At 39.7% G+C, this 15,560-nt stretch overlaps 1 long non-coding RNA gene across 1 annotated transcript in view; it reads left to right on the forward strand.

Moving 5' to 3' along the window:
* The window catches only part of LOC135312523 (uncharacterized), a 260,498-nt gene that overhangs the window by 154,687 nt on the left and 90,251 nt on the right, over positions 1–15,560 (forward strand). Inside the window, exons 3-6 of the long non-coding RNA XR_010372091.1 lie at positions 12,042–12,186; positions 12,305–12,386; positions 13,348–13,390; positions 14,805–14,923. This is a non-coding gene — a long non-coding RNA (uncharacterized LOC135312523). The remainder of the gene's footprint in view (positions 1–12,041; positions 12,187–12,304; positions 12,387–13,347; positions 13,391–14,804; positions 14,924–15,560) is intronic.

The following is a 15,560-nucleotide window of genomic DNA, read 5'->3' on the forward strand; positions in this document are numbered from 1 at the left end:
AGAGAGGTTAAAAAGTTGTTTGGAAAACTTTGCAATAATACATAAAGAGCATCTCACCTGCCTTCTCTCCACACCGGGGAGCTGTGTTACAAAAACTCCTCTTGAACTGGTGGCTCAAACTTCCTTTTTAGTTAAAATAAGATTTTCAATTTAAAATTTTAAAATAAGATTTCCTCTTCAGTTAAAATAAGATTGTCCATGTAAACCAGACAAGGCAAAGCAACTTGAGTCTTGAAAAAAGAAACAGAGGTTGAGAGAGGAAGAATCACAAATCAGGGATTGGGGAAATGTCTATACTTTGTCCTGGATCCAACCCCTGTAAACCCTTCAGTGAAGCATTAGAAAGCCGGTAACTCTAAGCTTCCTCCTGTCAGCAGAAACCAGGAGGTATCTCCAAAGAGCAATTCTACTCAGCTAAAACCTGAGTCAGCCTGTCAACATACTGTCTCTTTTCATGGATGATAAAGGAAGCAAAGGGTAACTCATTTTCTATTTTTCGCACCTCAAGCAAATGCTTAAATTTCAAAAGGATGAAATTGGTCCTTTGTATATACTTAAGGGATACAGCGTGTATGAATCTCCAGGGATGACAGAGAGAAAAAGGGGCATTAGAACTGGTGACATGGAGGAAGGACCAGCAGATGAATGAGCCTGTATTTATGGGGCAAAGGAAAGAGAAAAACTAAATGATAGCCAGGAATAGATGAGACCAAGTGATGGGCTCTTGGCAGAGTCACCTGTGTGATAGAGAGGAGGAAATATGGAACAAATGTCCCTAGTTTTAGCCATGTTTGGTGCACAGTGGTGACAAGACAGTCACAGGAAAATGTTAGAGGCTGAGAGGTAGGACTGCTTAGGAAGAAACATCTGGGCCATCTCTAGATGTACTGGAGACTGTGGTAGATATACTGCATGCAGACCTCTGCTTCTGATAAGCTCAACATACCTGGGATTTTATGCTTAAACATCCTCACTGACTGCCATTAGTAATTCTCAGCAAAACTAGGCAAAAATTAAAATAACTTTTCCATGTTAAAAACCCACCCTAAATAATTTCGTATTTTCTCTCAGATATATGCATAGGACCAGCAGGGTCATAGAAATCCTTGAAAGGTTAGAGAATTTGTTTGCTAAGAGACCATTGCTCTCCTATTTGTTTATCGCTTCATCTGACACTTCCCATGTTGCTGAGGGTTGTCTATAAATCTTGTACCTTGTACCAAATTAAGAAGACCATCTGTTGAAGAAAGCCTGTATAAGGAGGTTTTCTGGAACACAGCATTGATTAAACTGTACCTATAGCATCATTTGAAGCCCTGCTTTCTCTGCAGAGAAGGGGGCAGGATTGGTTTTCTGGTGAGCAACACACAGCTCCAGTGAATTCGTAATTTCCAAATGTCTGTTGATTGAATTTGTGTATTAATGGTTATAAGGATCTTCCTCCTTAAGCTATAAATCACATTTTATGGTATTAATTCATAGGAAATGATTAAAGCATCCTAAATAGGTAAAGATTTACACGTTTAATATTAGCTGCTTGACTGGCATCTCCCCTTGATGTTGTAGTGCCAGAAGACTGATTGGAGTGAGTTCATTTTTATGGAGTTATTCTTCATTAATAACCTGTTTCTGACTCCATCAAACATGCACAAGGGACACGGAGACAGTTATTTGTTCTGAATATGAGGGACTGTAGGTTAAATGTTTTCCTTCATTTCAGATTAGTTACAGTACCGTGTTCTCTGCCTTAAGCAGCAACTCATTGCTGGGAGATGTGTGAAACAGGAAAGCAGTCATGTTATATTCTTCATGACAGGAGTTTCTGAAAAGTCAAGGAGATCTGTTGTGAAGAGTCCACTGACTTTTGGGGTTTTTTTTCATTTCATAATGCAAATGTTTTCCGTTTCAGAGAATGCACAGTCTTTTAGAAAACTATCTTGCTGGTGATTTGAAGACATGACAGAATAGATGCCTGGGAAATCAGTTCAGAAAATGTTTTCCTGGGTAGGCTGCAGCAAAGAAACAAAATACCGTGAGAAATAGTTTGTGAGTTAGTACTTGTGTATTGTAGAGGTTATGTACAGAGGATCAGAGGGCAATGTAGAGAGGAGCAGAGACATAGTAATTGGGTCTGGGAAGGTCCTGGATGGTCAGGAGAACATGGTTGACTTGTGCTGGTATGAAAAATGAAGACCTTTGTTGAATGATAGGTTGAATTTCAGTCTCTTGGTGCCTGGATGTGCATAACTTGTATATCCCTAAGTTGCCACGTTTCTACAGCAAACAAGGCTGTGTTGGCATCTCAGTTTTAACCTCGTGTTAAAAATAAACATTAATGCAGAAATATCTCCATGTTTAATCAAACTGTTCAGGCTAATGACAAACAGAAACTTGAGGGTACTTCCTTTTGTTTTGTTATAACCATTTTTCTTTTCTGGAAGGCACTGTACCTTTTGTCCTCCTGAAAATGAGAGACTTTTTTGATGTCATCTAAATCATATGCATCATACTGCTATTCAGTAAGCAGCAAGTTCTTGATACTATTCACCTCTCACATTGCCCAAACTAGTTCATTAGGCCACTTAGGGATGAGGTATGATCAGTTGTTAGCCATCATGATGGAAGATGGATTAAATCAGCAGTTTCCAAATTGTGATCCACGGACCTGAAGGTCTGCTGAGATTTAGCTGATCTTGAGAATTTTTCATGCTTTGATTCAGCTATTAAATCATGTTTGAAGAAGCTTACCAGTCAGAAGCATATCAGCAGCTGATGGTATAACTAGCAAAATTTGATAGGAGTCAATGTAGTCATGCAGCCCCTCTCTGTCTGAAGAGCTGTCCCTTTTCCTTGCATTTGTTCCAGATCCCTTTCTGTGAAAGCCAGAAGCGGTGTCATTGCCACTGCAACATAATGTAGTTACCAGTGGGAGGGAGAGAGTCTTTATGATTGCCTTTAAGAGGTGTATATGGTGTAAAAAGTTGTGGACACTTATGGCTTTTCCTTCCAAGGAGTTGATATGAAAGTGAATTATTGCTACCACAGAGAAACAGAAGGATGTTTATATTTTAGAGGTGTTCCATGCACAGTGCCTGGAGGATCTTGTGATGAGATGTCACATCAAATAAGAAATACAATACTCAAATTAAGTTGTCATAAAAAGAAGGTTTTACTTTGACTCTATTCCAGCACTCTGACTCCATTCCAGAAAAATAGAGACTCGGTTTCAGAATTATTTTTATTTTGCTTTGAACACTGTTCACATACACTAAATGAAAAAGAACTTTCAAGTTCTGGTTAGAGAAATTAGGTCAAAGAACATTTTAATGTTACTTGCTCTTATTTTTGATTTCATGTTCCAGAAATGTCCGTGGTGCTTGCTAAAGATCATAAAGCACCATCAGCCTCTCCTTTGCCATGCATAATGAAAGCCAGCATTTCAACAACACTGGAAAGAAGCTTTATTTACATAGCACAAAGGAAAACAACTTTTTGAAAGACCAACATTAATCATGGGCAGTACAGCAAATCACAATGTTTTCACAGCAAAACACAATCAAATGTTTTTATTCTAGCCAAAAAACAGGTTTCTGATTCTGAGAACAACACCATGCGCCACACCGGAGAGACACAAAAGGGCTTCTCCAGCACTGCACCATTAGAACTCTTTGCCTGTATAAGAGCAGCTTGTGTCTGACGATGCTGACTGTGTTTAATGAACCTTGAAGTCAATGGGACTCTTTCCATGATATCTACACTTATCTCCCAGGTCCCTGTCAATAGACCTCTGGGAAAGACATTTTTCTTTACCCTGCTCAGCAATCAGTTCATGCTGATGCAGATCTGAGGCTGAGCAGATAGCTGGGGCATTTATAGAGACGCTGCTGGTGTCTGTGTTCAACCTCATGGCCTCAGCAGAGCCCCTGCCCCTTTGGGACAGGGCTCTGGAAGGAAATCCCCATCTTCTAGTGAATGTAAATGTAGGTTTGGGATTTGAGTGGCTTTTGTGTTTGGTTGTGGGGAGGAGAGAGTGTCATCTTTCTCTGTTCTGTTGAGAAGAGACATGGATTTGCTTTGGATATCTTTTTCGTTAGCTCACTGAATTCAGTAGAAAGGTACCTGATGGAGCCTCTAGGGTACTAGGATGAGTTACTGCTAAATAGATAAGATACGTCAAACTATGCTTGATGATAATTATTCCCTGCTTTCTTCACGCATTTGCAGAGCTCATGTGTTGTATAAAAGTGAGTGGAGCAACAGAAGGGGAGAACCATGCCTGTAGGTATGAACTAAGGCTGACAAATCTGTAGGAAGTTACTTTGAGTGCACTAGATTATTCTGAAAGCCTAATGCGGTTGTATGCTTTTCCCTTGCTTTTTTTCTATGATACTGTTTAACCGCCTAGGTTCTTACTTCTTTTCTTTGCTTCTTTGAGAAATGTATTTCTCTTACAGTCTGAATACAGTTTGCAAAGGTGTGTGAGATTCCCAAGGATTTCCCCTGTGCCAAGTCAGATACTTGCAGCCCTTTATTATCAATTGATTCTAGTTTTTAAACCGTCAAAAGTGATTTGATGTAAAAGTTGCATTTTCATTCCTTGGAACCCTACATTTCCTTCTCAAACTGCTTCCTTCACTGTTCCAAAGAGGACGCAGCTCCCATGTTCCTAAAAATAGTAATATATATCCTTAAATATATTAGTTCAAACAGCAACTCCTGGGACATCTTCCTGGTGATTCCCTTCTGATATGATCTGCAGGTATTTACATTAAGAATCTGTTACTGCTTGAAAAAAATGGGTGAATATTGCAACAGTCAGTAGCATTTGGGTTTTTTCTTCTGTTTCCTGAGCTGTTGTTTTTCATATTCCTAGGAAAATCCCATCCAGCCCAGCACTGATCTTTTTGGCACCGCCCTTTAATAGCTACCACCCTTCCAATCAAAGCGGGGAAGAAGCTGCCAAGCTCTAGTATTTCCTTGCTTTATTCCTCAAAGAATGTCCTTGCCTCCTCTTTCCTGGATGTTTTCTATAAATACATTTGTGACTCTCTCTCTCTATTCCCCAGGATCATGCTTGCTTGCAATTAGTGAAGCTTTTGAGCAGATTTAGGCCACTGGTATGTAGCTCAATAATCACCACTTTTCCACTCTTTTCCAGTCATTCTTCTGTGATGGGCAAATATATTTCACAATATAATAATGTCCCTTGGCAGATTTCATCTCATTCTCATAATGCGAATGTTCATAGACAATGGACTCAATATGCCAGTTAAAACAGATTTTGATTGTACTTATCTACAGCCAAAGTTCTTGGCCCCTGGTGCACAACCAAACCATGTGTAAAAAGGTATTCAGCTCTGAATGAGATCACTAACATCTGTTGCTGTACATAACGTTTAATCTTCAAACACCATCAACAAAAACAAAAATCAGGCAGTTCAAAATGCAGAAGTGGAGAAACATGGGCACTGCGAGAGTGAGCTTCAGTTCCTCTTAATTGCTGCCATGCCTTGTGCAAGCAGTGGTGCTTTCCTCGCAGCTAAGGTAGCCTGCCCTCAGGAGTCTCTGAGGATTGTGCCAGGAGAGGGGAAAGACTCCTAGTCTCTGAGACGAGCAGCCCATAATGCAGCCACTCCCCACCCATCCCATTCCCTGGGCAGTTGGGTTCTTGCTCAAAGCAGGTGCTGAAGGGTGGTGAATGAGAGAGGTACCAAAGTGGTCAAGTGTTTATTGATATAATCTGTGATACACAGAGATTAGCCTGACCTTTATGGTAAAATTAGCTCATAATCATTCTGGTTGCTCTTGATAGTCTACAAATGCAATTTTGAATCTCCTCTCCTTTGTGGTATACCCGAGAGATAAAATACGATCACAATTTTCCAACTATCCTGAAGAACAGGAAGTATCAGCCATCCCTTCAGGTGCTTTTTGCATTTGTCATTGATATACCTTTTGACAAATTTGTGTTTCTTCTGCCTTCTGTGTTCTGCAGAGCTATGGCATCTCCTCGATCAGGAGCAAAAGAAGGTATCTGTGCTTTACACAACTTTTCAAAATGCTTGGACCCCACCTTGGAGCTTCTTCAGAAAGCCTGTAAAGAACCCTGCTTTTAGATAGATGTATTTTTTCTCTTTGTGGATGGCAGATGGTCTTGGCTTATTCACAAGCACTGTCCAATGCGCCTGGAGTCTGATAACCTCAGCCATCTGAATCACACCCGTGTATAGTTATGAATTCTTGATAATGTTGCTGAAGCGTCACATATTCTCTTTACCGCTTTTCTTAATCATAAGAATTCTCCCATCATTCACTGAGTGCTCTCTCAGACATAAATTTTTTGTGTTTTGCTGATATGTGTCTTGAAGCTATGCTGTTTTTTAAATACAGGGGAATATATTGTGGCAATGATAATGGGAATAATATAAGAGACTGATGAAATAAAGTAAATTAAAGTTTAATGCTAGCAGTGGAAGTTAGTTATGACATTTTAGTGATATTGTTCTGTCTTCTAGAGCTATAGTTTGGAGTCCTTGAGGAAGGAAGGGTTTATTCAATTTTGTTGTATAATTTTGTTGCAAATGTACCTGCTACTCTGGTGCTATTATGTTCCCCATCTCCTTGACTGCTCTGAATTTTAATTGACTCATAGGTTTCACAGGAAGTCCATCATAGTCTCGCACAGCCTAAGAGTATGTTCCATTAAACAGAAATTTGGGTCTCAAGTCCTTTCCAGGAGTTGTGGTTAATGAACCTGCACCAAGATTTCCTACGTGATTTATTCAGTACCTGTGGTTATACCCTACCATTCCTTGCAGTGAAACAGATGTTTGTCATATTGTCCTAAACATATAAAATGGCCCGGTCTTTCCAAGCGATTTGTGTGCCAAAGAGTTCAATTATGGCTCTGAATTGGCTTGGGCCATAACACTGTGAGACAAGCTTATTTAACAGAAATTCTAGAGTGTTTGGCATGTTATGTTTACCAGGGTGAGGAGAACAGGAATGAAATGCAGTCCTGGAAGGAGGGCTGTCATGCAGATGACTCACTGCAATCAAACACTTTGAGAAAATATGGTCTCTAAATATTATGTCTACAACTAATTAACTGTATTTGTTGTAGGACCTATAGAAATACAGAAACTGTGAAGTTTAGGGAAAATGAAATTAGGTTTTCAAACAAATGCCAGGCTGCCCAGCATTCTTTTTTTGGGAAAAAAAAAACAACAAACCAGCAATCTCTTTGGCAAGAAAACTGAAATATGCTAAAATACAAAGTTGGTGTGTTTCAACAAGGAAATTCAATTGCTGCATGCAAACTTTGTTTTAAAAACTTGAAAAGTTGAAATCATCCAGGCTTCAAACTGAAAAGTAGGATAATATATACACAGTCTTTATTTAATCAGCAGCTTTGACATTTTTACGTTAATTCTTTTCTCCAGATATTGTATTTTCCCCCATTGAAATATGTCCAATTTACACACAGTATACTCACACTCAAATAGACACCCTTGCAGTAGAGCTGACAGATTTAGTTCCAGATGTGACTATATATGTATATACATATGTGCTATATAGTAAATAGTGATTTTTTTTCCCTTTTTCATTACTAATGCCTCGAAATTGTCTGAGTATACTTGCGTAAGAATTGATATCACTAGAGACATGGCGACATATACTCTTTATTGTAAGGGAGGGCAGGACAAGGTTCAGTAATCAAATTCCTGAATGAAAATATTATGATTTTCAGTGCAGTGGGCACATGGTCAACAAATAAAATCAAGTGGTGCCTCATGCTGGCTGATAGAATAGGACATGTGTTCTTTGAGTAAGTATTCTAATGGTTTGTTAATGGCATCAAAAGACAAAAGAGAGTAGAGAGGATATGGATGTACTCTGTCTTTACAGTGGGACGGTATCTGAAGGGGCAAATCCTCTACTGGACAACAAAAATAATGCCTTTCCAAGTAGGTCTTAGGAAACACTTTTTCTCTGCAGAAGCTACCGTTCCTCATGCAGCGCTGGGAGAATAGATTGAATAGTCAGGAGTTTAGTGACCATAGGCAGCTCAACACTATGTATTACAATCCATTTAAACTTCAGATCTCAGAAAAGCAGTTTGAAGACTGGTTTCATGAGCTAGCAGTAGGCTGGCATTCTTTTTTTCTCATCAGGATAATGGTTCCTCCTCTTGGCAAGTGCAAACTTGCTCCATGAGACCCTGCATCTATGTGTCAGTTGGAGAGCAGTCCAGGAAAGCATGGTGCTGCTAGCCAGCCAGAATGGCGGTGTGGACATGTGAAGAGCAAGAACATCTTCCTTCAGCCTGGTCAGGAGGGTGTTAGTGCAGCACTGAGTCTAAGTTCACAGGGAGCCCCGCCAAGCACCTTCTGGCTCTGTACTAGAGGAATGGTGCACAGGAGCCAAGACAGAGAAGCCCTGAGGAAGAACTGTGGCCAAAGCTGTAGAAATCAAATCTAGGTCTGAATAGAGGTCTTCGCTGACCAAATCTGGATTGTCACCAATTGCTTCTATTTAATGAGACCCTGTGGAAAGCAGGACCTTACGCTATAAACTTCCGAAAGGGGGAGCAGAACTTCTAGGTCGGTGATTAACCAACTAGAATAATCTGTTGTGTGAGAGACACTTTGGGGGATAGCTGTGATTCAGTTTGTGGAAAGAACGAGGTGTCATTTCAGTTTTTTAGGGATGTAAGTTTGTAACTAATTTTTGTCTCTCCTTGCCAGTGTAACGGTTTGAATGTTAATTTAATTTTGCAGAATATCATTTATGTAAATGTAATTAGAAGGGAAACATGATCGGGAGATGCACAGCACCAAAGAAAATTTATTACTCCAAGGGGTATTGCTCTAATCATTCAACTGCAATATTGAGTTTCCCCAGATTTAATCTAAAAGCAATAAATTACAAAAGGCTAATGTCCTGCCCAACAAAAAGCTGTCATGAACCCAAGTTTCTGTGGGGAAAAAATTCAACTTCATTTCAGCAACAGGCTCTCCTCGTTTACACATTCCTTTTATGATTCCAGTCAAGTCAAAGTAAAATGAATACAAATGTGAGAGTTCGAACACTTTCCCTGAATATGTATGTGTGTCTGTTGGTGATTGTAATAATCAGCAATCCAAGGTGCTGGATCTCCGTTATCTCAGGCAAAATTAGGAATGCAGCCCCACAAAGATACAACTGCAGATTCTTCTCCCCACCTTTGCATGACCCTGTGATTTAAGGGAAGGCAAACTTGAGTCTGATTAATTCCAGTGGTCATATGAAAGTCTGTTGCTAATGTGCCATTGCTTTTGTTCTGCCGACAATGAATGAGAAGAAATGAGCTGTCCTTTTGCCTGCATTAGTGACTGGACCGTATGTACTCCATGGGAAGCACTGTCTGTGCGGGGATGTTGACCTATTGACACTGCTGGTGTGCGTTTACTAAAGGGACACTGGAATGAATACCAAACAGATAATCAAATAATATTGTGTGGTTATTTCTCAAAGCCCTTGAATAGGACCATCTCTCCACCTGATAAAACCTGCAATGAAAATTTGTTAGCCAATAAAAAACAGCCAGCCAAACTAAGAATTGGTAAATGCCTGCCTAATGTGTAGGCTAAAACACTGTTAAGTGTTGGGGTTTTGTGGTGCTATTTAGTATGAAGGCTGATGCCAACATTACACTTCTCTAAGAATCAGAGTAATTAGTACAGGAAATAGGTTTCTTATGTTTTATTTAGCCAAATTCGTCTCTGGTTTAACTCCACTGTAGCCTGTATTACATTTGTTCTTATTTTCCAGTGTTCCTCTGTACAGTTCTTTATACCATGACCTTTAATTCACCGTGATTGTCTTTTATTTTAGGTAGGGGCCATAGTTCCTCTCTCAATTTGTTAGTATCAATTATGTTGTAAGCCCGGGTTTCTTGGCTCACAAAATGAAACCCATCAGAACTGCAACAAGTTTTACAGATTCGCACAGCTGTACATAGGACATGGGGAGAAGTGCAGGGCTGCAGCCTCAAAAGCACAGAGAAACAGAACTATGAGAGGACTGGGGGAAAATGCAAGTAGCAGAGAAAAACGAAGTTGTGAGAAGCAGGGGAGGAGGGGCTCAACATATGAATTACTTATGTCCTTGAGAGGGAAAAACAAGTCTTAGGAGGATGGCTAAAAGCAGTAACTAGCAGTCCGGAGAATGAGAGAAAGTGACTGGGCTTGTTGGGACATACAAAGCAGTTCATGAGGCTCAAGACGTGCTGCTTACCAACAAAGTAAAGCCAATTATGAAAACAATTATTGTATTCAAATCAGCATCTTCCTCTTTGTCCCAACCAAACTCTGGAGAGAAGGTCTAAGGGCTCCGTGTGAATTACTTTGGCTGAGAGTAGGGGATGTGCGTGTGCAGGTCTGTGCTGGGGTCCCATGCTGTGATGGCACTGATGGGGCAGGGAAGCAGCTGCCTCCTCCTCCTCCTGCCTCTTGTATGTGTTGCGGAGTTGAGTTCCTGCACTGGGAACTCTTCTTATGGGGCTGCTTCCACATGGCAGGCACCCCAACTTGTGTTTCATTTCAGCCAACCCAAAGTTAAACTGAAAAGAGGAAAAGATGATTGAATAGATTCGTAACATACATACTGCATCAGCATTTGGTCTGTAGGGTGCTGGTGTAAAGCTGTTATAGTTGTAATTCTCCACCCACGGGTGTTTAGGGAGGTACAAATGTGTGCAGCAGAACATAGGACAAACTGCTGTCGGTACATTTAATTAACAGTGAACATGCACAGTACTAATCATCTCATTCTTGACTGTATGCAAGTATAACACAGATCATGACAACTTGAACAGTAAGCTGCAGGCTTCTGCTATATGAATGCATAGAGGATCCTTCGGAGCCAGAGCTAGTTCCGTGGCTTTTTGCAGGCAAATCAGCAGAGGATGACAGAACTGCAGAGCAAGAGTCAAAAAGGTCTTACCTTAGTTATCTACCGTGTACAGATTGCAAGATGTGGTCCTAAGAGACCCAAGATGTATTTTTCATTTCACAAGATCTATTTGCTGTAGTTGTGAAATAACATTTAAGATTTTTTCTCTTTGATTTTGTATAATGCAAGAAGGGGAATCCTGCGTCATGGAAAATGTTTTCTGCCCCAAACGAAGACTACTGTTCTAAAATTCCTTAAGATGCATACATGAAGATTTTATTAGTCAAAGAAGTCTTCCAAGATCATCATCATTTATTACAGTTCCTGTATTTTTCATTCCAATGAGTTTTATAATTATAAACTGGTAATTAAAGAGGCTCCACTCTGTAATTCCATAGGAATTCCACTGTGATCTGACATTAATTAACAACCAATTATAAATTATGATATAACTTTTTTAAAAACCCGCCAGTGTCTGGATGCCGCCTTTCAGTTACAGGGGAATGTTAGAAGAAATTCCGCTTTTTAAGCTGGAGCCTTGTTGCAGATTGATCGGTACTACCATGTGTTATGGATGTGTTTCCATGATGCAACAACTACATGGATGGGCAGGTTCAACCTACTAAGGATTTGAAAGAATTTTTGTCCTCACCTTTCTTGTAAGAGGCATCTGTCATGCAGGATAGGATTTCAACCTTCTGTCATGTCAACAAGTGTGCACACTTTTAATGCTTAGATTTTATCTGACTTTTTATGTAAATTAGACTGATGTGATGCATTGCTTGTCTGTAGTACCAAGCTTTCTCTGGCTTGAAAGTATATTTTCAAAAATTATAGCCAATTAGGAAAATGAAAAAAATAGCTACTGGCTCCAGTGAGAATGTCTCTGGGATAGAGAATTCATGATAGCAGGTTAAGGGGATGAACAGTCAAAATTCTGGCGTTATTTGGTCATCTCCATTAAAGAACTGATATCTAATGGAATTTATATGTCCCCAAAATCTGACAGGTAGAATGCTACCTAGACGTTTGTTGTAATAAAACACCTGGTACATGTAAATAATGGACCTTTTTTCCTTTTCCCTCCTTTTCTTTTTTTTTTTCAGAACTCAGGTCAGTAATCATCATTAAGCTTTTCAGAAAGATGGGGAAAGTGGGATAATACGGAAAACCATTACTTACAAAACCATGTAGAGAACAAGAGACATAAAAGGAGACAACAGATTATTTTTGCATAGATGAAATCATGAGGTAAGTTTTCAAAGCTTTGCCCTGCAGATTAATTTCCACCATCTCCATTAAGCTTAATGAAAATCACGTGTGTGTTTCTGAGTATATCTTAGAACACTCCTCCCTTGCCTCTTTGCAGCTCCTCCCTGGGTCCCTCCACAGTTCCTTTGATCAAACCTCCGAGACCTCTCCTATGAAGTGCAGCTTCTGATCTGATCAAAGTTAGTATGGATAACAGAGTGAAGAGAAGTGTGGCCTGTTTAGTCATCTCCACATCCAGCTTTCATTATAAAGCAACGCTGGTCTGAGCACAAAGTTGTTCAGGAAGGTAATAGCGTGGCTTACTTAGCAGCCAACTTTTTGGCTTTGGAGTCCTCACTGTTTCTCAGAGTCAGTGTTGCAAGGACGTACAGCATTTATCCTTCTGTTATAATTTTCTACTGTTCTTGCCATAGGAACCAGCACTGATCTGTGGGAGCAATCCTTTTATTTAAACGCAGACAAACCTGACAGTCTTGACCAAGAGATAGTCCTGCCTGTTGCTTTCTCCTTTGCTAATGTGACTATACCTGTTCCCCTATAAAATAGATAAGATTTCAGCTGGGAAATTCCTATCAAAATCTCATCCTGTTATGTTGCATCTAACTTGTTATCAAGGCATCTCTGATTAGCTTTGCCAGTTAGCCAGAGATGTGTCACTGACAGCAAGGAAAAAAATGCTTTGACATAGGGAAATGTTATAAACTTGCTAGATCAGATCAGCATCAGCGGTGAATCAGCCTCCTCCTATTTCTCTCCTATACTCATATTGGACCCAGAGAGTATACACGAACTAAACTTGCTGCTTTTACTTGTAACTATCCCTAGAAGGGATTAATTTTTTAAGATCTGGCTGCATGCATTTCAGATATTAATATGTTCTTTTGGTTCTGTGCCTGAATAAGATTTAGAGGAATTTGGAGAGCAGCTGGACACTAAAGCTTTAGAAGATCCAGCGTCAAAGCAGGGCTCATAGTAACCAACATCCTGTCAGCAAATCCTAATGCTCTATATTTAACCTACTATTAAAATTACGTTTTGTTATTTTTGTCTACTTTCAATTCAAAAGTTTGGTTTCTGTAAGATTGCAGAACAAGGCAAGCTCAGTTAAGGCTATAAAATTTCTCACTGCTTTCTTTTTAGCTCGCTGTTGATCTGATGGCAGCTGAAAGGACAAATGGGAAAGGTAGGTATTATGTTTCAAGGGGAAAGTTATAGAAGTCTAAGCTGCGTCCGAAGTATATTTTACTCCTAATAATGAGAACTGGATGAACAGCGTTTAAAAAAATATGAACCTGCCCCGACTACATTGGCTCAGAACTGACTGATCTAATGCAGTTTTCCAAAGAGTAATTGATATTATATAATCATAACTGGCAGTTTATGTCATGGAAGTGACACTTGACACTTTCCTGCTAACCGGTTTAACATCATCAATTAAAACATCACTTGTGTAATGACATTTTAGTAACCAGTTTAATATCCTAAATTATGACATCACCTTCTTTTATGGCATCAGTTTTGAATAAAAGGTTTTCTTTAGAAAAGAAAAAAAAAGGAGAAAAAAGGGGGAAACCTTAACATTGCCCCTCTTTTTGTCGTTATAGAAGGTATGTATGTTCTAGCCCTCTGGTCACTGTCCTCATTAGGGAGGATCTGAGAGCTGAAAAGCTACAAACAAGGGTGAAATAAACAATTAAAAAGAATGTGCTTCGGTTTAGCACAGACAGCCTTCCAGTAGACAGTAGTGTCCTTTGCATAACACCATTGGAAATCATCCAGAAATGGAGGAGAAAGTATGAGCATGCTCATGGAACCTGATGAACTCAATTATAGTGCAGTAATATTTACTGAGACGTGGTGTGAAAGTTCAAGACTGCGTCAATACGCACCAGTCAGTGTTCTTTTACTTTGTGGTCAGTGCCTTTAAAGTAATCCTTTATATCTTATTCTGCACTGAACAGTCAAATTTGGGTGCTGGAGTGTGGTATTCTATATCTTATTCTTGTGGGCACTGGATTTTATAACTGCTGGTGATTCAAATCCAGAGAGGAGTTCAGAGGATTCTCAGTTAAACAAAGGTCTCTGTGAACGCATATCTTTGTAGGATTAACTGCAAGGAGTCGAATATTTCTAGTATATTGTGTGTTTTCAGAGCTGGCTTTCTAAAGGCACATAGAATCAGCTCCCCTCTCTTCCTACCAAGGTCAATAAAAGTGTCATCAGTGACCACAGCCACAAGCAGAACAAGTCCTAATCAAGCCTTTTCAAAATTTTTTGTGCAATTTCTCATCTTGAAACTGAATCATTACAATATTAAGTTGTGCTGAACTCCACTGGGACTCTACCCTGAGGTAATGCCCAGTGTGTCTTCTAGCGTTTATGCAGAAACTTAACCTTGTACATGCAGATGGTCCCTCTGAGTTCATGTGCTTCTCCCATGACTTGTCCTCACATCAGGTCCTTGGTTTGCAAAGCAGGGAAGGAGCTGTAGATAGGAAGTCAAGCTGACATCATAAAAAGTGAACAACTGTTGTATATTGACTGGGACATAAGCATTTCCCTGAGTAATCCAGAATAATTCCTTTGGTAATTCCCAGACTGTAAATCAAAGATACGACAAATGGGTGCCATGTGCCATCTCGGCAATCGTTCTGTCCTCGATCAAGTGTCCCATGCTCAAGAGGTGCCCAAATACTGTCAAGAAGGTGACAAGTCGGTAAGTATGATAATACTTCTTGAATTACGGACAAAATTTTAAGCAAATCCATGTAAATTGTCAGTGCATATCTTAGTGGTCTCCTGAGGATGCCGTGATTTACCTACTCTCTTTTCTCAACATTTTTTCAAAAGTTTTTTTCCCCCATGAATATTTATGTCGATGCCTCATTTGCTGACTGAATTTCCACTCTGCTGAAATTATGCTTCCCCATAGTGCACCCAGGAAAGGTGAGCCGTTAGGGGTGAGAAAAAGAGATTCCATGACCTTTAGGAAATAGCAAGTGGCACTAGATAAAACCTGTTCTGTGAGGGGTTACTTATGGATTGGTTGGACATAATTACCAAAAAATTATTATCTCTCTGAAACAATTAACTTCTGGTAGATCAGAGTCCAAATCTCCAGAAGCTCTGAACTTTTGCAAATTGGCTTTGCCCATTGCCACTCTTAGGTGATGAGTAATTCTTAAAATAGGCATGAGTGATAGATACCATGTATTTCTAGGTATGAGTATGGACTTATTTACAGCTGGTGTTTTTTTTTAAGTGAGTTGTAAATGTTAAGGTGCTAGATTCAATGCTTGTGAACGTGTTTCCTTGGTGATAAAGCTTTCACTAAGCACGTTATCTATCTGTGC

The sequence above is a fragment of the Phalacrocorax carbo genome, chromosome 3 (genome assembly GCF_963921805.1).
Source record: "Phalacrocorax carbo chromosome 3, bPhaCar2.1, whole genome shotgun sequence".
Taxonomy (NCBI): Eukaryota; Metazoa; Chordata; class Aves; order Suliformes; family Phalacrocoracidae; genus Phalacrocorax; species Phalacrocorax carbo.